Raw genomic sequence first — 23782 nt, forward strand, 5'->3', positions numbered from 1 at the left:
AGTTGTTGCAACAGTAGAGACCATCGAACGCTACGATCTGTACAGGTTGGAGAAGAAAGTTTAAGGAAATGACTTTGTTGCAAATCAAATAACCCTACAATATATTTTCTGAAAAAATTGCATTCTATTTAAAAAACATTATATATAAAAACTACATAACTTATTGTATGATTTTCTGCTAAACAAAATTTTCTAACACAGGCACTCTATTAAGAAAAATTGGTAACAAATTATATTCAAAGTTGAAGAAGTATAAGTCGTATGCTTCTCGTCCCTCACCATCTGAATAAATTTTTAGTATTCATTCAAATTGTTTAAACTAAGAAGTAAATTCTTCGGAATTTTTTATAGGCATGAGAGCAAAAAGTATTTATTAATTTTAGTAGCAAATGTATCCAAAATTCCATACAGTTTTGCTCCAATGCTGAGGAGAAAATTCAAAGGAATTTGTTATGTATTAATTGTTTCTTAATTTCAAGTATATGTTTATTGCTTCTTAATTCCATTTTGTCAGTAAACGAGGTCTATTAATCTGTTTTTCTTAGTTTTCGTTAAAATAATTTTTGGTAAACTGTAAATTTCGTTAAATTTAAGTTTGGGAGTTTTAAATATTTAAAGTATAAAGGGCACTAATGGTTTTCTAAAATATTTAGGCAAGATGTTTATATATATACACACACGCAAATGTTTAAACTCACAGTAATTGATTATTAAAGTATAATACAAATACATCAAATATGTGGTATTTACCCGAACTCAAAACTGAGCAGTGCTTTTGGAAAACTTGTGCGTGGATCGAAAAGTTTTCAATTATTTGAATATTTGCATTATGAATTAAACAGCTTTTTCTCTTTTAAAAATGCACGACAGCAAACAAGTTTATTTGATCTTTTCTGACATATAGAAATCAAAGATAAGGATCAATGATGAGGTGTACCAGTCTTGCACTGACAAATTCATGATGACAAAACCATCTGAGATCCTTATGCACCCTAGAGATTTTAATTGTATTTTCTTTCAACAAAGCACGTAATGTGTACTTACCAGGGATATTCCAGATTCATATGTATGCAATGAATTGTTGCAACTAAAATGGCCATCGAAGACTACGATCTTTACAGGTTTCAGAAGAAAGTTCTAGGAAATGACTTTTTTGCAAATCAAATAACCTTACAATATATTTTATGAAAAAAGTTTCAATCTATTTAAAAAAACATATATAAAAATTACATAACTTATTGTATGATTTTCTGCTAAACAAAATTTCCTAACAGCAGAACTCTTTTAACAAAAATTGTTAACAAATTATAGAATTCAGAGTTGCCCAAATCCAATTCGTACGCTTCTCATCCCTCACCATCTGAATAAATTTTCAGTATTCATTCAAATTGTTTAAACAGTGAAGTACATTCTCTTGAATTTTTTGTAGACCTGAAAGCAAAACGTGTTTATACATTTTAGTAGCAAATGTATCCAAAATTCCATATAGTTTTGCTCTAAAACAATGCTCGGAAAAAAATTCAGAGGAATTTGTTATGTATTAATTGTTTCTTAATTTCAAGTATATGCTTATTGCTTCTTAATTCCGTTTTGTCAGTAAATGAGGTCTATTAATGCGTTTTTATTAGTTTTCGTTAAAGTAATGGTTGAAAGTAATTTTTGGTAAGCTGTAAATTTGGTTAAATTAAGTTTGGAAGCTTTAAAAATTTAAAGTTTAAAGGGCACTAATGGTTTTCTAAATTATTTAGGCAAGCTGTTTAATTAAATTAAATTAAATTAATTAAATTTCTTTTAAAAAATAAAATATTACTAGAAAGATATATCTATATATAGATTTTCTTCCAAACTAGGTTAAGAATTTTGATTCAGTGCATATATTTCTCAATAAGGAACAATGATTACCAAGACCGCCCACTGAATTTTTTTTTTATTCTACAAAAACACCCGAGATCCTTATCGTCAACAAAACTTATCTGCATTTTTAATGAAAAAGCATAGGAGTTTACCTGCCAATATGAAGAAAATAACTTTGGCAGGCATCTCCCGAATGCAAAGCATTATCGTTTTCGTAGTTGTGCACATTGAAAACTTGCAATTTAAGCATTTCCCCCCTTTCCAGTCTTTTGCTGAAATTTGACCTTAACAATGCTCTTCTTTCCTTATACTTATGACAGTCATACTATAAGTTTTTTTTATGACCACCCTGTACATATATATGTATTAAACAAAAATTAACTATATCAATTTATAGAGTATTCCAAATTCATAAGTATGCAATGAGTTGTTGCAACAGAAATGGCCATCGAACACTACAATCTGCACAGGTTGGAGAAGAATGTTTTAAGAATTTATTTTGTTGCAAATCAAATAACCCTACAATATATTTTTTGAAAAAATTGCATTATATTTATAAAACATTATATATAAAAACTACATAACCTATTGTATGATTTTTTGCTAAACAAAATTTTCTAACACAAGAACTCTTTTAACAAATTATATTCAAATTCAAAGTGGCACAAGTATAAGTCGTATGCTTCTCGTCCCTTACCATCTGAATAAATTTTTAGTATTCATTCAAATTGTTTAAACTAAGAAGTAAATTCTCTTGAATTTTTTGTAGGCCTGAGAGCAAAACGTGTTTATGCATTTTAGAAATGCAAATTTGGAAAAAATGTATCCAAAATTCCATATAGTTTTGATCTAAAACAATGCTCGGAAAAAAAATTCAGAGGAATTTGTTATGTATTAATTGTTTCTTAATTTCAAGTATATGCTTATTGCTTCTTAACTCCGTTTTGTCAGTAAATGAGGTCTATTAATGCATTTTTTTTAGTTTCCGTTAAAGTAATGGTTGAAAGTAATTTTTGGTAAGCTGTAAATTTGGTTAAATTAAGTTTGGAAGCTTTAAAAATTAAAAGTTTAAAGGGCACTATTAGTTTTCTAAATTATTTGGGCAAGCTGTTTATTTATACATATATATATACACACACACAAATGTTTAAGCTCACAGTAATTCACTACTAAAATATAATACAAATACGACAAATATGTGGTATTTTACCGAAATCAAAACTGAACAGTGCTTTTGGAAAAATTGTGCGTGGATCGAAAAGTTTTCAGTTATCTGAATATTAGCATTATGAATTAAATAGCTTTTTCTCTTTTAAAAGTGCACGACAGTAAAAAAAAAATGTTTATACAATCTTCTCCGACGTACAGAACTCAAACATTAGGATCAATGATGATGACATGTACCAGACTTGCAATGACAAATTCATGATTACAAAAGCATCTGAGATCCTTATCCACCCAAGAGATTTTAATTGTATTTTCTTTCAACAAAGCACGTAATCTGTATTTACCCCCATGTGAGGAACCTAAGAGGATCTCACTCCTTTTTAACTGTAACTTGACGCACGACAGGCATAAAAACTATACAAAAGAATACTAACTCATCAAAATTGACAGCTGAAATACCATGCACTAATATCTAGGCATAATTGTTTTTAAACACGCTTTTATATATATTTTCTTCCTGTACCGAGAAATACAAGCACAATATACACAACATAAGCTAAGTTCGTTAATTAAATTTCTTTTAAAAAATAAAATATTACTAGAAAGATATATCTATATATAGATTTTCTTCCAAACTAGGCTAAGAATTTTGATTCAGTGCATATATTTCTCAATAAGGAACAATAATTACCAAGACTGCCCACTGAATTTTTTTTTGATTATACAAAAACACCCGAGATCCTTATCGTCAACAAAACTTATCTGCATTTTTAATGAAAAAGCATAGGAGTTTACCTGCCAATATGAAGAACTTTCTATTCAAAACTCACCCATGTTTATGTTATTTTTTAACTTATTTTCATCGATATCACAAAACACAAAGTTGTACACACCAGGCTGTTGAGCTACACTCCCCACTGTTGCCAGCAATCTCCCGCATACTATGCGTTATTATTTGTATATGTAGACAGGTCGTAAAATCGAGCTTCCAGTAAAAGCTTTCTTCCTCTACCTATACAGCTCTTGTTGGTTCTTTACAATGCTCTACTTTGCAAATGTTTACAACGGCAACTTTTATAACAAGTGTACTGTTCTAACACCGTTTATGGTTTTCTCATAGTGCTGAACAATTGGAACAGGGAATTTTTTCATTGTTATCATTTCATGACAGCTCTGTAATTTTAAATCATCACAATCGCAAATTCATACCATCGAATGAGAGTATCGCAAATTAAATTTTGACTGGTCGAGCGAATCGACTGCTAGTTCGAGAACACTTTTTATGACCAACCTGTGTGTGTGTGTATTTATCACGGCGTGATACTTTTTAAACTTGCTTTAGTTTCTTTTAATATTCTGGAAAACAGGCGGATCATTCACAAAAAGGGAAAAAAAAGGTTGGCAAAATACAATTTTTATCTATTAAATCCACCTCATAAATTTGACATTACATAAAAGAACGACACGCCTATCTATATAGATATCATTCTAAGCTAAGCTAAAAATTATAATTCAGTAGGAATATATGCTGATAAGGATCAATGATGATAATAAGCATATTTTGAATATTTCATGATTATAAAGAGCATCTGAGATCCTTATCCTCTCAACAGAATTTAACTCTACCTTTTACGACAGGGTACACAATATGTATCTGCCTGTATGAAGCATTTTCTATTAGAAACTCAATTATTTCAAAAGTACATTTTAGCTTGCTTTCCTTGATGCCATAATATATGAAATACAGATTCTACTTTTGATGTTACGTTAATAATTTTTGTCAGGCATCTCCCGAATGCAAAGCATTATCGTTTTTGTAGTTGTACACATTGAAAACATTCAATTTAAGAATTCCCCCTCTTTCCAGTCTTTTGCTCAAATCAGACCTTAACAATGCTCTTCTTTCCATATACTTATGGCAGTCGCAAGTTTTTTTATGACCACCCTGTATATATATGTATTAAACAAAAATTAAATATATCAATTTATAGGGTATTTCAAATTCTTACGTATACAATGAGTTGTTGCAACAGTAGAGACCATCGAACGCTACGATCTGTACAGGTTGGAGAAGAAAGTTTAAGGAAATGACTTTGTTGCAAATCAAATAACCCTACAATATATTTTCTGAAAAAATTGCATTCTATTTAAAAAACATTATATATAAAAACTACATAACTTATTGTATGATTTTCTGCTAAACAAAATTTTCTAACACAGGCACTCTATTAAGAAAAATTGGTAACAAATTATATTCAAAGTTGAAGAAGTATAAGTCGTATGCTTCTCGTCCCTCACCATCTGAATAAATTTTTAGTATTCATTCAAATTGTTTAAACTAAGAAGTAAATTCTTCGGAATTTTTTATAGGCATGAGAGCAAAAAGTATTTATTAATTTTAGTAGCAAATGTATCCAAAATTCCATACAGTTTTGCTCCAATGCTGAGGAGAAAATTCAAAGGAATTTGTTATGTATTAATTGTTTCTTAATTTCAAGTATATGTTTATTGCTTCTTAATTCCATTTTGTCAGTAAACGAGGTCTATTAATCTGTTTTTCTTAGTTTTCGTTAAAATAATTTTTGGTAAACTGTAAATTTCGTTAAATTTAAGTTTGGGAGTTTTAAATATTTAAAGTATAAAGGGCACTAATGGTTTTCTAAAATATTTAGGCAAGATGTTTATATATATACACACACGCAAATGTTTAAACTCACAGTAATTGATTATTAAAGTATAATACAAATACATCAAATATGTGGTATTTACCCGAACTCAAAACTGAGCAGTGCTTTTGGAAAACTTGTGCGTGGATCGAAAAGTTTTCAATTATTTGAATATTTGCATTATGAATTAAACAGCTTTTTCTCTTTTAAAAATGCACGACAGCAAACAAGTTTATTTGATCTTTTCTGACATATAGAAATCAAAGATAAGGATCAATGATGAGGTGTACCAGTCTTGCACTGACAAATTCATGATGACAAAACCATCTGAGATCCTTATGCACCCTAGAGATTTTAATTGTATTTTCTTTCAACAAAGCACGTAATGTGTACTTACCAGGGGTATTCCAGATTCATATGTATGCAATGAATTGTTGCAACTAAAATGGCCATCGAAGACTACGATCTTTACAGGTTTCAGAAGAAAGTTCTAGGAAATGACTTTTTTGCAAATCAAATAACCTTACAATATATTTTATGAAAAAAGTTTCAATCTATTTAAAAAAACATATATAAAAATTACATAACTTATTGTATGATTTTCTGCTAAACAAAATTTCCTAACAGCAGAACTCTTTTAACAAAAATTGTTAACAAATTATAGAATTCAGAGTTGCCCAAATCCAATTCGTACGCTTCTCGTCCCTCACCATCTGAATAAATTTTCAGTATTCATTCAAATTGTTTAAACAGTGAAGTACATTCTCTTGAATTTTTTGTAGACCTGAAAGCAAAACGTGTTTATACATTTTAGTAGCAAATGTATCCAAAATTCCATATAGTTTTGCTCTAAAACAATGCTCGGAAAAAAATTCAGAGGAATTTGTTATGTATTAATTGTTTCTTAATTTCAAGTATATGCTTATTGCTTCTTAATTCCGTTTTGTCAGTAAATGAGGTCTATTAATGCATTTTTATTAGTTTTCGTTAAAGTAATGGTTGAAAGTAATTTTTGGTAAGCTGTAAATTTGGTTAAATTAAGTTTGGAAGCTTTAAAAATTTAAAGTTTAAAGGGCACTAATGGTTTTCTAAATTATTTAGGCAAGCTGTTTAATTAAATTAAATTAAATTAAATTAATTAAATTTCTTTTAAAAAATAAAATATTACTAGAAAGATATATCTATATATAGATTTTCTTCCAAACTAGGTTAAGAATTTTGATTCAGTGCATATATTTCTCAATAAGGAACAATGATTACCAAGACCGCCCACTGAATTTTTTTTTTATTCTACAAAAACACCCGAGATCCTTATCGTCAACAAAACTTATCTGCATTTTTAATGAAAAAGCATAGGAGTTTACCTGCCAATATGAAGAAAATAACTTTGGCAGGCATCTCCCGAATGCAAAGCATTATCGTTTTCGTAGTTGTGCACATTGAAAACTTGCAATTTAAGCATTTCCCCCCTTTCCAGTCTTTTGCTGAAATTTGACCTTAACAATGCTCTTCTTTCCTTATACTTATGACAGTCATACTATAAGTTTTTTTTATGACCACCCTGTATATATATATGTATTAAACAAAAATTAACTATATCAATTTATAGAGTATTCCAAATTCATAAGTATGCAATGAGTTGTTGCAACAGAAACGGCCATCGAACACTACAATCTGCACAGGTTGGAGAAGAATGTTTTAAGAATTTATTTTGTTGCAAATCAAATAACCCTACAATATATTTTTTGAAAAAATTGCATTATATTTATAAAACATTATATATAAAAACTACATAACCTATTGTATGATTTTTTGGTAAACAAAATTTTCTAACACAAGAACTCTTTTAACAAATTATATTCAAATTCAAAGTGGCACAAGTATAAGTCGTATGCTTCTCGTCTCTTACCATCTGAATAAATTTTTAGTATTCATTCAAATTGTTTAAAATAAGAAGTAAATTCTCTTGAATTTTTTGTAGGCCTGAGAGCAAAACGTGTTTATGCATTTTAGAAATGCAAATTTGGAAAAAATGTATCCAAAATTCCATATAGTTTTGATCTAAAACAATGCTCGGAAAAAAATTCAGAGGAATTTGTTATGTATTAATTGTTTCTTAATTTCAAGTATATGCTTATTGCTTCTTAACTCCGTTTTGTCAGTAAATGAGGTCTATTAATGCATTTTTTTTAGTTTCCGTTAAAGTAATGGTTGAAAGTAATTTTTGGTAAGCTGTAAATTTGGTTAAATTAAGTTTGGAAGCAGTGGCGTAGCAAACATAACTGGCGCCCGGGGCAAAAAATCTTTTTGGCGCCCCCCACAAAAAACTTTCAGTAATATAATGTATAGAACATATTCATAATATGAAAATAATGCAAATAATAATAAAATGCTGAATCTGCCATAAAATACTCAAAAATATATTAAGAATAGCCACTACCTAACTACACTAGCCTTGGATTCGGAAATGCATCTGTGTCGGCGGAAAAATCAGACATACGACGATCTAGAATTAGTTAAAAACGTGTTATTTATTTTACATATTTATATAAGTGTTTTTAAAAAGTACAATTTTTAAACAATTAAAAGTTTAATATACATTATAGATAAATAGATATGTGGCAACTTGCGTACTACAACTCAACTCGGCCAGTCTGGTAACCCATAGCAAGCAAATATAAAATGATATTTATTCTATTCAATTGTTATTATTATTTAACGATCTGTCTCAAATTATACTACCATAATTGGTAACCCGTATTTATTATGAATAGCAACTTTCAATGTTGCACGAATATGGTGTTTATAGTCAAAATTCTGAGCAACAGTAAGTTATCCAGTGTGATGAAATGCAAGTAAGACATTTCACCTGTGATTTCAAGCGTTGTGCTCCATTCGAGTGAGTCAACATATTTCTGTCATAATTTCAACGCATATATGTATCGTCTGCTGCATTTGAACCGCCAATTTTTCTGATTTCAAGTACCAAAAAACTGTGTCACTATATACATATTGATTATTTTTCTATACATATTATTATTGAGCATATTTGATTGATCTAAAGTGGTTGAAAATGATGCTGCTTCACAAATGGCGAGAGTGGTTGTTAAGCCACCTCCTTTTTGTCGCCGAGACCCATTGTTATGGTTCATTCAATTGGATGCGCAGTTTAAATTGAGTCACATTACTGCCGACGAAACTCAATTTTATACTGCCATCGCCGCGTTAGAATCAGAGGTACTGCAATCAGCTCGTGAAATAATTTTGAGTCCACCGGCGATGCACAAATACAAAACTTTAAAAAAAAATATTTCTGTTTATGAAGAATCCAAGGCAGTTAAAATCAAGCAGCTGTTGCACGATTTAGAGTTGGGTGATATGAGGCCTTCTCAATTGCTGTCTAAAATGTCAGACTTAGCCGCCAGTAACCTAACGGATAGCATTCTTAAAACATTATGGATGAATAGACTCCCATCTAACATGCAAACGATTTTAGCGGCTAGTAGCGAGCCACTTAAAAATCTTCTCGAAATCACTGATAAAATTCACGAGCTAGCCATTCCAGCGCAAATACACGCAGCGCAGGCTCCTGGTCCAGGTATTGTGGCATTACAGGCTCAAATTGATGATTTGTCCAAACAGGTTGCTCAGTTGGTAGCCATCCAAGCTGAACATTTTCAGCGCAACCGCTCATCATCACGTGGTCGAAATACACGTTATGAAACCACTGAGGAAACGTTATGAAAGCCCTCCTCCGGGTATTTGTTTTTACCACCGCAAATTTGGAAACAAGGCAAACAAATGCCGCCCACCGTGTCGTTATAACGACCAGGGAAACGAGAAGGACCGTTGCTCGAAGTCGTGAACGACAGCGGACGGAATTTTGCACGCCGTTTCGTCATTGAAAATAATTCGGGCTTAAGGTTTCTTGTAGACACCGGGGCTGATGTTTCTGTCGTTCCACCACATTTTTACGAACAAAAGCATCTTACCAAGTTACAATTCAAACTTTTGGTGAACGCCTGATATCTGTCGATTTAGGATTGCGCCGCAACTTCCAATGGCCATTCATTATTGCTATTGTTTCAAGTTCTATTATTGTAGCTGACTTTTTACAAAAATTTTCTTTGCTTGTCAATCTTAAGAATCACCGTTTGACAGATTCCAAAACCAACTTAACTTATTCGGGAGTAATTCGCAACAGTCAAGATTTCAGCATTAAAGTGATTCCGGGTAACTCCCCATGGCATGAACTTCTCAGAGAATTCTCTACAATCACGCGCCCAGTTATGGGTATTTCCGAACCTAAGCACGATGTACTACATTATATTGAAACTAACGGACCTCCAATTGCCGCTAAAGCAAGACGCTTACCTTCGGACAAGCTTAAAGCCACCAAAAAGGAATTTCAATACATGATGGAACAGGGAATTTGCCATCCTTCAGAATGTTCATGGGCCAGTCCGCTCCATCTAGTTCGGAAACGAAATGGTAAGTGGCGATTATCGCCGGTTAAATGCGGCTACAATTCCTGATCGTTACCCAGTCCCGCACATTCAAGACTGTATGCAAATTTTAGAGGGAAAAACTATTTTTACAACCCTTGATCTTGAGCGGGCGTATCACCAAGTGCCCCTTAACACAGATGATATTCCAAAAACTGCGGTTATTACACCTTTTGGACTATTTGAGTTTCGGATTATGCAGTGCTGCTCAAACGTTCTAACGCTTCATGAATCAGGTGTTAATTGGCCTCGACTTTTGTGTATCTTATTTTAATGGCGTCTTAATCGCCTCCTCTTCAAAGCAAGAACACCTATCCCGTTTGAGAACAGTTTTTGAACGTTTTCAAAGGTACGGTGTCAGTCTTAATCCTTCCAAATGCGTTTTTGACCAACCAAGTGTATCCTTTCTTGGTCATGAAATTTCCGCCGATGCCGTTCGACCCCTTCCTGAGTCACTGCTATCCACGATATGCCCGAACCATCTACAGTGAAGGACTTAAGAAGATTTCTTGCTATGCTCAATTTTATCGACGTTTCTTACCTCATGCAGCAACCATACAAGCATCTCTAAATTCTTTTTTGGTTGGAAGCAAGAAAAACGATAAACGTGTTATAACCTGGACCAGAGAATCTCGCGAAGCGTTCCAAAAATGCAAGAATGATTTAATTTTGGCAACAAATTTGTAGTATCCTTCCGTATTTAAGCCATTATCACTCTACGTTTATAAGGTATTTCTCCCGCTTTCCTAGCGTGCCTTCGTGGTGTAGTGGATCTGCACGCTGGGCCGGTACTCCAGAGGTCCGCGGTTCGATTCCCGGCGAAGACGGTTGCTAATTTTTCAATCTCTCTTGCTTCTAAGTATCCTAATGTCTCTACAGTGGCGCCCGAACTAAAAAGGGGTGTTGGATGAGGATTCTGCACACCCAGAATTTGGCAATTGGGTCCCCTAAAACCCCAGTCGCCCTTTAAAAAGGAGAGTATATAAGGTATTTCTCCCGCTTTCCTAGCGTGCCTTCGTGGTGTAGTGGTTCTGCAGGCTGGGCCGCCGGTACTCCAGAGGTCCGCTGCTCGGTTCCCGGCGAAGGCGTTGCATATTTTTCATCTCTTCTGCTTCCAAAAAATAACCTAATATTTCTACACGTTTACGCATCAACAACAGGTATAGAAGCAGTTTTACAACAGAACGATCAAGAATTATGGAGACCACTTTCATATTTTTCTAAAAAAACTCTGACCAGCACAAACCAGATACAGCACTTACGATCGCAAGTTATTAGGAACTTATGAAGCTGTCAAATATTTTTGACATATGCTAGAGGGATGCGTTTTCATGATCTTCACGGATCAAAACCCCTTAACGTATGCTTTTCAACAGCGTTCAGATAAAGATTCTCCTGGTCAAATGAGACACCTAGACTTCATAGGGCAATTTTCAACAGATATCCGTTATATTGAGGGTTCGCAGAATATTGCAGACACCTTGTGTCCTATTGAAGAACTAGCCGTTCCTTCGCCAATTAAACTTTGCTGCCCTTGCGGATAAGCAACACCGGGATTCAAAACTACAAACCTCTTTCGAAAAGCAAATCTTCCACCAATCTCAACTTGCAGCCTATGCAGCTGTCACCTGAAAAATCACTTTATTGTAATGTTCAGGATTCAAGATTTCAACCTTATGTTCCCTCTGGGTTTCGCCATGCCATTTTTAGTTACATCGTCTGTCACATCCTGGCATCAAGGCTTCGAGGAAACTGATACAGCAACGTTTCGTATGGCCTAGCATGCGAAAAGACATAGCCAACTGGACATGAGTGCCAAAGATCTAAAATTGTCAGACACACCACCAGCCAACTTAAAAAGTTTTACTTCCCCTCTCTCGCTTCAATCACGTGCACCTAGACTTGGTCGGAAACTTATATTTATTAATAATAATATAATACATGAATACAATTAATTACTATGTATACATTTTTCTTACCTTGGATGAAGCAAATTTATCATTTACTTCATCAAAGTCGATCCTTTCAACTTTTTCTCTTTGCACACTTAAAAATGCTAGATAACTTAGGGGATCTTGTCCCATCGTTGATTGTAAATATGTGAAAATTTATTTTAATTTGCTGAACGAACATTTATAGCTAGCATTTGATAATGAAATAGTAAGGAGTATTTGAAGTACGACTCTTAGGTTTTGAAAAACATTTTCTCCATAGATCTGTAGTGGACTTTTAGGTTCCGTTTCTTTTCTACTGCGGAGTAACGCCATGCAGTCACATTCGCTGCTCAAAACAATTAGGGAATATTGTGGGTTCGGTATGAAATAACCATATAATCGACAACCTTTTTGAACAAAAGGAAATAGAAGAGATTATAAAGGAAAATTATAACGTTTACAAAGTTGCGAATATGCAAATTTAGTCTGTGACGTCGAAAACTATGCGTTTTAGATAAGGAGTAAGGAGCCACTTGCAGTATTCCTTTTGTAAAAGGAGATTAAAAACAATTGACAAGCGTTGAATGCTTCGTAGCAGTGAATATACGATGTCTCAGCAAGATGACTTAGTTGAATCGGTAGCCATGAAGGCCATCAGTCGTTTACAGGAGAGTCAAACGCAATCCATTGTAGTGGAAGAGTTAGGATTTTCCCAAAATGTCATTTCCAGATTATGGAATCGGATTTTGAAAATTAAATATGTTTGAGAAATTCCAGACAAGGTCGTGTTATCGTTTTAAAATAAAAAGCGGGAGATATACATGCATTTCATTTAAAGAAATAAAAATATATCTCTTCTTTGGAGAAATAAAGTGGTCAGAAAGAATGTTTTGGTTGATGTACTGCAAACATTTTATTACACGTTTTATCAGAAAACTCAAGAAAATAAATAATTAATTATATTACAATAGTTATTAATTTTAAATATATTTTCCAGAAATCGATCAAAATAAAAACTGAAATTTTCAGGAAAATCTTGTTTGGAGACCATTTGGCGCCCCTCTACGAGCGGCGCCAGGGGCATCATGCACCCCCTTGCCCCCTCCTCGCTACGCCACTGTTTGGAAGCTTTAAAAATTTAAAGTTTAAAGGGCACTAATGGTTTTCTAAATTATTTGGGCAAGCTGTTTAATTATATATATATATACACACACAAATGTTTAAGCTCACAGTAATTCACTACTAAAATATAATACAAATACGACAAATACGTGGTATTTTACCGAAATCAAAACTGAACAGTGCTTTTGGAAAAATTGTGCGTGGATCGAAAAGTTTTCAGTTATCTGAATATTAGCATTATGAATTAAATAGCTTTTTCTCTTTTAAAAGTGCACGACAGTAAAAAAAAAAATGTTTATTCAATCTTCTCCGACGTACAGAAATCAAACATTAAGATCAATGATGATGACATGTACCAGACTTGCAATGACAAATTCATGATTACAAAAGCATCTGAGATCCTTATCCACCCAAGAGATTTTAATTGTATTTTCTTTCAACAAAGCACGTAATCTGTATTTACCCCCATGTGAGGAACCTAAGAGGATCTCACTCCTTTTTAACTTTAACTTGACGCACGACAGGCATAAAAACTATACAACAGAATACTAACTCATCAAAATTGACAGCTGAAATACCATGCACTAATATCTAGGCATAATTGTTTTTAAACACGCTTTTATATATTTTCTTCCTGTACCGAGAAATACAAGCACAATATACATAATATAAGCTAAGTTCGTTAATTACAAGTTTCTTTTACAAAATAAAATATTACTAGATAGATATATCTTTATATAGATTTTCTTCCAAACTAGGCTAAGAATTTTGATTCAGTGCATATATTTCTCAATAAGGTACAATGATTACCAAGACTGCCCACTGAATTTTTTTTTGATTATACAAAAACACCCGAGATCCTTATCGTCAACAAAACTTATCTGCATTTTTAATGAAAAAGCATAGGAGTTTACCTGCCAATATGAAGAACTTTCTATTCAAAACTCACCCATGTTTATGTTATTTTTTAACTTATTTTCATTGATATCACAAAACACAAAGTTGCACACACCAGGCTGTTGAGCTACACTCCCCACTGTTGCCAGCAATCTCCCTCATACTATGCGTTATTATTTGTATATGTAGACAGGTCGTAAAATCGAGCTTCCAGTAAAAGCTTTCTTCCTCTACCTATCGTGCTCTTGTTGGTTCTTTGCAATGCTCTACTTTGCAAATGTTTACAACGACACGTTTCATAACAAGTGTACTGCTCTAACACCGTTTATGGTTTCTCATAGTGCTGAACAATTGGAACAGGGAATTTTTTCATTGTTATCATTTCACGACAGCTCTGTAATTTTAAATCATCACATTCGCAAATGCATACCATCGAATGAGAGTATCGCAAATTAAATTTCGACTGGTCCAGCGAAACGACTGCTAGTTCGAGAACACTTTTTATGACCAACCTGTGTGTGTATTTATCACGGCATGATACTTTTTAAACTTGCTTTAGTTTCTTTTAATATTCTGGAACACAGGCGGATCATTCACAAAAAGGGAAAAAAAGTTGCAAAAATACAATTTTTATCTATTAAATCCACCTCATAAATTTGACATTACATAAAATAACGACACGCCTATCTATATAGATATCATTCTAAGCTAAGCTAAAAATTATAATTCAGTAGAAATATATGCTGATAAGGATCAATGATGATAATAAGCATATTTTGAATATTTCATGATTATAAAGAGCATCTGAGATCCTTATCCTCTCAACAGAATTTAACTCTACCTTTTACACAATATGTATCTGCCTGTATGAAGCATTTTCTATTAGAAACTCAATTACTTCAAAAGTATCTTTTAGCTTGCTTTCCTTGATGCAATAATATATGAAATACAGATTCTACTTTCGATGTTATGTTAATAATTTTTGTCAGGCATCTCCCGAATGCAAAGTATTATCATTTTTGTAGTTGTACACATTGAAAACTTTCAATTTAAGAATTCCCCTCCTTTCCAGTCTTTTGCTCAAATTAGACCTTAACAATGCTCTTCTTTCCATATACTTATGGCAGTCGCAAGTTTTTTTATGACCACCCTGTATATATATGTATTAAACAAAAATTAAATATATCAATTTATAGGGTATTTCAAATTCTTACGTATACAATGAGTTGTTGCAACAGAAGAGACCATCGAACACTACGATCTATACAGGTTGGAGAAGAAAGTTTAAGGAAATGACTTTGTTGCAAATCAAATAACCCTACAATATATTTTCTGAAAAAATTGCATTCTATTCAAAAAACATTATATATAAAAACTACATAACTTATTGTATGATTTTCTGCTAAACAAAATTTTCTAACACAGGCACTCTTTTAAGAAAAATTGGTAACAAATTATATTCAAATTCAAAGTTGCACAAGTATAAGTCGTATGCTTCTCGTCCCTCACCATCTGAATGAATTTTTAGTATTCATTCAAACTGTTTAAACTAAGAAGTAAATTCTCCAGAATTTTTTGTAGGCATGAGAGCAAAAAGTATTTATTAATTTTAGTAGCAAATGTATCCAAAATTCCATACAGTTTCGCTCCAATGCTGAGGAGAAAATTCAAAGGAATTTGTTATGTATTAATTGTTTAATTTCAAGTATACGTTTATTGCTTCTTAATTCCGTTTTGTCAGTAAATGAGGTCTATTAATGCGTTTTTATTAGTTTTCGTTAAAGTAATGGTTGAAAGTAATTTTTGGTAAGCTGTAAATTTGGTTAAATTAAGTTTGGAAGCTTTAAAAATTTAAAGTTTAAATGGCACTAATGGTTTTCTAAAATATTTAGTTAAGCTGTTTAATTATATATATATACACACACACACACAAATGTTTAAGCGGACAGTAATTCATTATTAAAATATAATACAAATACAACAAATATGTGATATTTTACCGAAATCAAAACTGAGCAGTGCTTTTGGAAAAATTGTGCATGGATCGAAACGTTTTCAATTATTTGCACCATGAATTAACCTGTCAGCACACGGGCTGGGGTAAAATCCACCCCACGTGTAGTCTTTTCTTAGATAATAAGTGAAGGTCGTACAGGACCTTTCTAGTACTTCATGTACCTTTCAAGATCAAGGTTAGGAAGGGGTCGTCCAGAAGTCCTTAGGATTTTGTGTTTTCGGGGAAGGAATGTGCAATGGGATTGTAGCTACCCCGCGCGTGTACTAACGTTTCACTTCTAGAGAGACATTCATTGAGATGAGTGCGTACGAGCGAGAACAGCAACGTTTGTAGGTTCTTCTCGCTAGTGTTGAAACTTAACGAAATTGAAGATTCGGATTCTGAGTACGATAATATTTCTGAAAGTGCTCATGAAACTGATTCTGGCCAGTAATATGATGATTCACATCATTTAGGGAACATATCTTCTTTGACATTTATTTATGGTTTTTATGTTTGAAAAGATGGAACGATTTGAAGTAAAAATTTACCCTCGAAAAATGTTCGGACACGGCCGCACAATATAGTGACACATTTACCTGGTGTCAAGAAAAGCTTTAGAAATTAGAAAAATCCAACGGAGTGTTTATTGCAATTTTTTGATGAAGAAATCATGGAAGATTTGGTGAAATCAACAAACATTTACATTTCATCAATAAGAAACAAGTTCTCTAGAGAACGTGATGCACAAGAGACAAACGTAGCTGAATTGAAAGCGTTGTTTTTTCTATTACATTACGCTGGAGTGCTGAGAGCAGCACTTCTCGAAACAAAGATTTGTGGTCAGCTGACGGAAGCGGAATAACTGTTTTTCAAGTAACAATGTCTATCAACCAATTCCACTTCCTGTTCAGGTGTCAATTCAGAACAATATATAAAAAGTAAGCTCCCAAGATATGGAATAAAAACTTTTGCTTTGTGCGATTATCATACATTTTATGCATACAACCTAGAAATTTATGCAGGTCAGCAGCCTGTCGGACTATATACACAATCATATGCGACACTGGATGTTGTACAAAGACTTATTGCACCCATAAGTGGCACTGAAAGAAATATAACTATGGACAATTGGTACATGGGCATTTCCTCCATTTCCAATGAATTATTAAAAAGTACAAATAAATATGTTGTCACACTATATGAGGATTGTTCAAAACGAGATTATTTGAATAATTAAACTCAGGTAGGAAGGGGGGAACCTATGTGTTATTTATATTTTTAAATATTAGTATTTAGAATCTATTCTTTGATATGAATAATTGTATTACATTATATTGAGTTTTAAGGAAAAAAGGTTGTAAGAATGCAGCCTTTTCATATTCCTCTAGTACTTTATCAAACCACTCTTTATAATAAACACTTATGTTTAAAAAACATGTACATATGAAAACTGATTTTCCTAATATAAGAAATCATATATGTATCTTATATAAGTTAGTAATTTTTTGCATACATTTCGATTTTTATGGCTTACTTTAGATAACTAGTATGGAAATGTTTGTTTAACTTAAAGTAAGATTATCTCGAATTAAAACTGGAAAAAAGGTTTAACAGAATTCATAAAGCTATTAGTCATTTATGCATTCATTTAAAACAAAGAAAATACATTTATTTATACTTTGGGGTGTGAATTCCGAAAAACAAACGCTGGGGTTAAATTTGTCCCGCGTGTGTGCTGAAGGGTTAAACAGCTTTTTCTCTTTTAAAAATGCACGACAGCAAAAAATGTCAAGAAAAGCTTTAGAAATTAGAAAAATCCAACGGAGTGTTTATTGCAATTTTTTGATGAAGAAATCATGGAAGATTTGGTGAAATCAACAAACATTTACATTTCATCAATAAGAAACAAGTTCTCTAGAGAACGTGATGCACAAGAGACAAACGTAGCTGAATTGAAAGCGTTGTTTTTTCTATTACATTACGCTGGAGTGCTGAGAGCAGCACTTCTCGAAACAAAGATTTGTGGTTAGCTGACGGAAGCGGAATAACTGTTTTTCAAGTAACAATGTCTATCAACCAATTCCACTTCCTGTTCAGGTGTCAATTCAGAACAATATATAAAAAGTAAGCTCCCAAGATATGGAATAAAAACTTTTGGTTTTTATTCCATTTTTTGGTCCCAAGATATGGAATAAAACCTTTTTTGCAAAAAAAGGTTTATTCAATCTTCTCCGACATACAGAAATCAAAGATAAGGATCAATGATGATGACATGTACCAGACTTGCACTGACAGATTCATGATTCCAAAAGCATCCAAGATCCTTATCCACCCAAGAGATTTTAATTGTATTTTCTTTCAACAAAGCACGTAATCTGTATTTACACCTATGTGAGGAACCTAAGAGAAACTTACTCCTTTATAACTTGATGCACGACAGGCATAAAAACTTACAAAAGAATACTAATTCATCAAAATTGGCAGCTGAAATGCCATATACTAATGTCGAGGCATAATTGTTTTTTTAAACACGTTTTTCTATATTTTCTTCATGTACTGAGAAATACAAGCAGATTATACACAACATAAGCTAAATTAGTTAATTACAATTTTCTTTTAAAAAATCAAATATTACTAGAAAAGACATACCTATATAGATTTTCTTCCAAACTAGGCTAAGAATTTTGATTCAGTGCACACATTTCTCGATAAGGATCAATGATTACCAAGACAGCCCACTGAATTTTTTTTTTTTTATTATACAAAAACACCCGAGATCCCTATCGTCAACAAAACTTATCTGCACTTTTTATGATAAAGCACTCAATGTTTATCTATATGGAAAACTACCTAAAGCAAACTCACCTACATTTGCAGCCGTGGATAACTGAATCTTCCTGCAAACACCCGAAAAAACCTGTAAGAAACAATACTAGACTCATCAAAACTGACATTTCAAACATAATACCTAAGTCATTTGGCATCACAAATTTATTTCTTTTGTGTAAAAGGATTATGGTATAACAGTTTTTATATTTGCTTTATTTTTATTCAGTACCATAATTTACACAGACAACCTCCCACCCTAAAAAGAAAAGAAAGGTCAAATCTGTAAAGCACCATTTTATTTTTTTACATCTTTCTCAAAAATTTGATGCTACTTAAATGGACATATCTGTCTATATAGATTTCATTTTCAGCTATGCTAGGAATTATGATTCACTTAGCATATTTGTCAAAAAACATTAAAACAGTCTGCTAAGATTCTGATGTTTAAACAAAAATGTCCGAAATCCCTTATTATCGCAATAAAATTTAACTACTCTTTAGCAATAAAGTGCAGAATGTGTATCCGCCAATATGAAGAAGTTTCTAATAGAGCCTAACTCATGCTTATTTTATTTTTAAAGTTATTTTCATAAGTGCTATAAAACAAGTTACATACATTCGCCGCCACGTTATTTCGCCACTGTTGTCAGCAATCTCTCGCATGCTATGCTTTGTTGTTTGTATAGGTAGACAGGTCGTAATCGAGATTCCAATAAAGTTTTCTTCCCTTTCCGCTCTCATTGGATCTTTACAATGTTCTTCTTTGCAAATGTTCATGACGGCAATTTTCATAACAAGTGTACAATTCCAGCAGAGCTTATGCTTTTGCACTGCGCTGATCAATTTGAGCAAGAAAAAAGTGAATGTTGCTATCCGAAAGTTTGAAAATTCTTTCATTCTTATTATTTAGTGAGTGCTCTGTTATTTTAAATCATCACATTATCAAGTGCCTTCCATCAAATGACAGTATCACAAATTTTATTTTTATTAGTTTGAGCTTACCGTTTGCTAGGGGTTCAAATATTTGAAAACTTTTTTTTATAACAGACCAGTACACATGTATATTTATCATGGTATGACACTTTTAAAACATGCTTTATTTTCCTTTAGTATTCTTAAACACCGACAGACATTTAGGAAAAGTAAAACGTTGTCAAATTACATTCTAAGCTAAAAATTATGATTCAATAAGAATATATGCTGATAAGGATCTCGGATGACTCAACTGATATCTTTATGATTAGAAAAAACATCTGAGCCGTTATCCTCTCAACAGAATTTAACTACACCTTTTATACGACAGAGCACACAACATGTATCTGTCTGTATAATGTACTTTCTATTAGAAACGCACCCATTTTCAAAGTACCTTTTAACTCATTTTCCTTGGTGCCATAAAATATATCATAAAGATTCCTCCCGTGACGTTACGTTCATCATTTTTGTCAGGAATCTCCCTAATGCAACGCATTATGGTTTATGTGCACAGCACTGAAAACTATAAAGGGGAACTTGAAATCTAAGTTCCCCTTCATTTTCCTGTCTTTTGCTGTAATTTGTCCTTTAGAACGCTTTTCTTTCCAAATACTTTATGGCAGTCATTTTTGCGATGCGTCTATCGTTCCAACGCCCATTACACTTTTTCAGTATCCTGATCAATTTGTGCAAGGAAAAAGTGGGTGCTGCTATTCAAAAGTTCGGAAATTTTTTCTTTGTTATCATTCTGCGAGAGCTCTGTTGTTTTAAATCATCACAATCTAAAGTGCATACCATCGAAAGACAGTATCATAATAATGTATTTTCTAAAAAAAAAAATTACATTCTGTAATACAGTCAAAAGTTGTTAATTCGGACACCCATAATCCGGAATGATCTATAATCCGGACCTCAAAGCTAAAAACTTTCTGCGCATGCGTTTTACGCGTGCGCGTAAGACCATGACTACTGCGCATATGCGTGTGCGCAAGTGCATAATATGTTTTCGCCTGCGCGTTTAATGTATAACGGACGGTGTAAGCTAAAATTATCTAATTATCTATTTCAGTTAATGTTAATGATTGCGTTGTTCCTTAATCTTCGAATTGGATCCCACTTATTATTTTTTGCAGACTTTAAGAGCAATTTTATAAAAGTAAACTTGAACTTTCGATTATGTCAAATAGAATTTCCGATGCTGGAACTTCCAAAGGATCTACAAAAGGAAAGTATGTTTCAATATCCAACAAACAAAAAGTGGAATTGCTGCAAAAAACGGATAAAGACATGAAGAATGTGACAGAGAGGTTAGTGAAAACGAAAAAATTTCGATTGACAAGTTAATCGGTATTCTCGGCACAGCAATTAACGGGACTTGAACAGCGGAACTTTGTAACTGAACAAGAAATTATGCCTTTTTTATAGAATTAAAGAGAAAGTATTATCAGATAAAATGAAGCAACTTAAACAACTTACATTGAGAGAAATGTTTAATAAAGTAAACAAATAAATATTAAGCTTTTTTTTTTTGTAAATTTTGATACCCTTTAGATCATAATTGTTCTTTATTTCATAAATTACGGTTTCATATTTTTAATTTTAGAATTTCTGCATGCCATCTTACGAGATTTAAATAGATGATCTATAATCTGGAAAAATCGATAATCCGGAATCGCCGAAGTCCCGACGAGTCCGGATTAACGACTTTTGACTGTAAATATTATCAAAATAAAAAACTACATTCTTTGCTGCAGGATTTTCTTCTATGTTCGCTATAGGACCATTTGTAACTAAATTTCCTATATATATAACCTATACACTGACTATAACTGAATTTCTTATATTTCCTATATACACTGCTCAACATTGAAAATGCAACACAAAGAAGGAGTAGTCAGAAATTTATGAAAATTTTAGAGTAGACGCACATCACCCAGTTATGCGAACGATGTGAAATGCGCAGCTCTTCGACGCGCATGGAGTAAGATATAAGGGAAGGAACATGCAGAATGGGCAATATTCGTGTCGTTATTTCTGTCAGATGAATTATCGTAAAAAGTTGGTTACTGTCGCGGAGGATACATGCTATAGGAGAGAATGCCAGTCCGCCATCAACGAAGGTCCTTCCAGCAGATAGACGATTTTACGAGGGGTATGATGATCAGACTGAGAAGGGCGGGTTGGTCCTTACATCAAATCGCAGCTGATACCCACATGGATGCCAGCACGGTGCATTGGCTATGGCAAACATGGTTGGAACAAGGAAATGTGGAAAGAAGGAGGGGTGCAGGTGCAGCCAGAGTGACGTCAACACGCATGGATCGACGCATCCGGTGACAACCTGTGGCAGACCCGCAAGTCACTTGTACCACGATTCTGCAGCACGTGCAAGATACCCTGGTTGTTTCCGTGTTGACCAGAACCATTTCCCTTCGATTCGTTGAACGTATCCTGCACTTGCGGCGTCCATTAAGAACACTGCCATTTACCCCACAGCATAGATGCCAACGTTTAGAATGGTGCCGGACTGGAGCGATGTGGATGACAGAATGGCAAAACGCTGTGTTCTCAGACGAGTCACGCTTCTGTTTATCCAGTGACAGTCACTGCACACGTGTGTGGCGTCAACATGGAGACAGATCTAATCTGGCAGTAATTGTGAAACGCCTCACCACGCGACAATGTGGCATAATGGTTTGGGGCGCTATTGCCTATGATTCCAGATTACCTCTAGTTCGTATTCAGGGCACTATGATAGCACAACGATACTTGGATAATATACTGCAGCCGGTGGCAATTCCCTACCTTCAGGGGCTGCCTTATGCAATTTTTCAGCAGGATAATGCCTGACTAAATAGTGTTTGCATCTGCCAACATGCTCTGTAAGGTATACAGATGCTTCCCTGGCCACTGTACTCTCCTGACCTGTCACCAATGGAACATATGTGGGATTAGATTGGACACCGTTGCAGACTCTGCCCCTGCCTCGTTCAGAAGAGGAACTGTGGCAAATGGACGAAAGGAAATGGAAAGCCATCCCTCAGGACACTATCCACACTCTTATTGACTCTATGCCTAGAAGTGTTTCTTCGTACATCTCTGTCCTCTGTGGTTCTACATCCTACTGAGACGATGCCATTCTTCGCTCTGTATTCTGACTACCATTTTGAAATAAAGATCACTTATTGCTGCTTGCTGTCTCTGTCTTTTTCCAAATTTCATCATTCTGACTACTCCTTCTTCGTGTTGCATTTTCAATGCTGAGCAGTGTATATAAAATTTGTAACTGAATTTTCTATATATATGTGCAGATTTAAACCTAATGCAAAACTGTCCTCGATCACCGGCTGTATAAATTTCTTGCTATTTTTAACATGTTTATACAACCAAGAAGTGATTGAAATCTTGAATTTTTGCCAGATGTGAGAGCAACAAAATTTTAATACTTTTCTTAGCAAGAGTGTCCAAAACTTAATACAGTTCTACAATAAAATCAGGGAAAAAAATTTAGAGAAAAAAATATTAAAAATCTCTGTGTTGTATTGCGAGTTATCTTACTTGTCCGACGCTACCATCTGAACAAGCCCACGAAATAAGTCACTGCAAGGAGAGCAAAATTGTGAGTGTCTTTTGACTACACACAGGTGACACTATGACTTTACCCAGATCCCTGCCCCCCAATTTTGATTTAAAGCACCCCAGCGGGACGGCTGTCCCCTACCACCGACCTCTGGAGAAGACTTTCAGCTTGCTGCTTATTCAGCGTTCCCATGCCACACAGATTCTATACACATACAAACAGCCTTGCTTTCTTCAAGGTTCAAATGCAAGCCC

At 33.6% G+C, this 23782-nt stretch overlaps 1 protein-coding gene and 1 long non-coding RNA gene across 2 annotated transcripts in view; one reads left to right on the forward strand and one right to left on the reverse strand.

Moving 5' to 3' along the window:
• LOC118196245 (uncharacterized) overlaps positions 1-23782 on the forward strand; it is a 96546-nt gene that overhangs the window by 24261 nt on the left and 48503 nt on the right. The window lies entirely within an intron of this gene.
• Positions 1-23782, reverse strand: part of LOC146992968 (uncharacterized) — a 58146-nt gene that overhangs the window by 20181 nt on the left and 14183 nt on the right. Inside the window, exon 2 of the mRNA XM_085809203.1 lies at positions 19010-19061. The gene's annotated coding sequence lies outside the window, so the exon portion shown is untranslated. The remainder of the gene's footprint in view (positions 1-19009; positions 19062-23782) is intronic.

Source organism: Stegodyphus dumicola, chromosome X2 (assembly GCF_044657685.1).
Source record: "Stegodyphus dumicola isolate Sdum_Otavi_A_Nest chromosome X2, ASM4465768v1".
Taxonomy (NCBI): Eukaryota; Metazoa; Arthropoda; class Arachnida; order Araneae; family Eresidae; genus Stegodyphus; species Stegodyphus dumicola.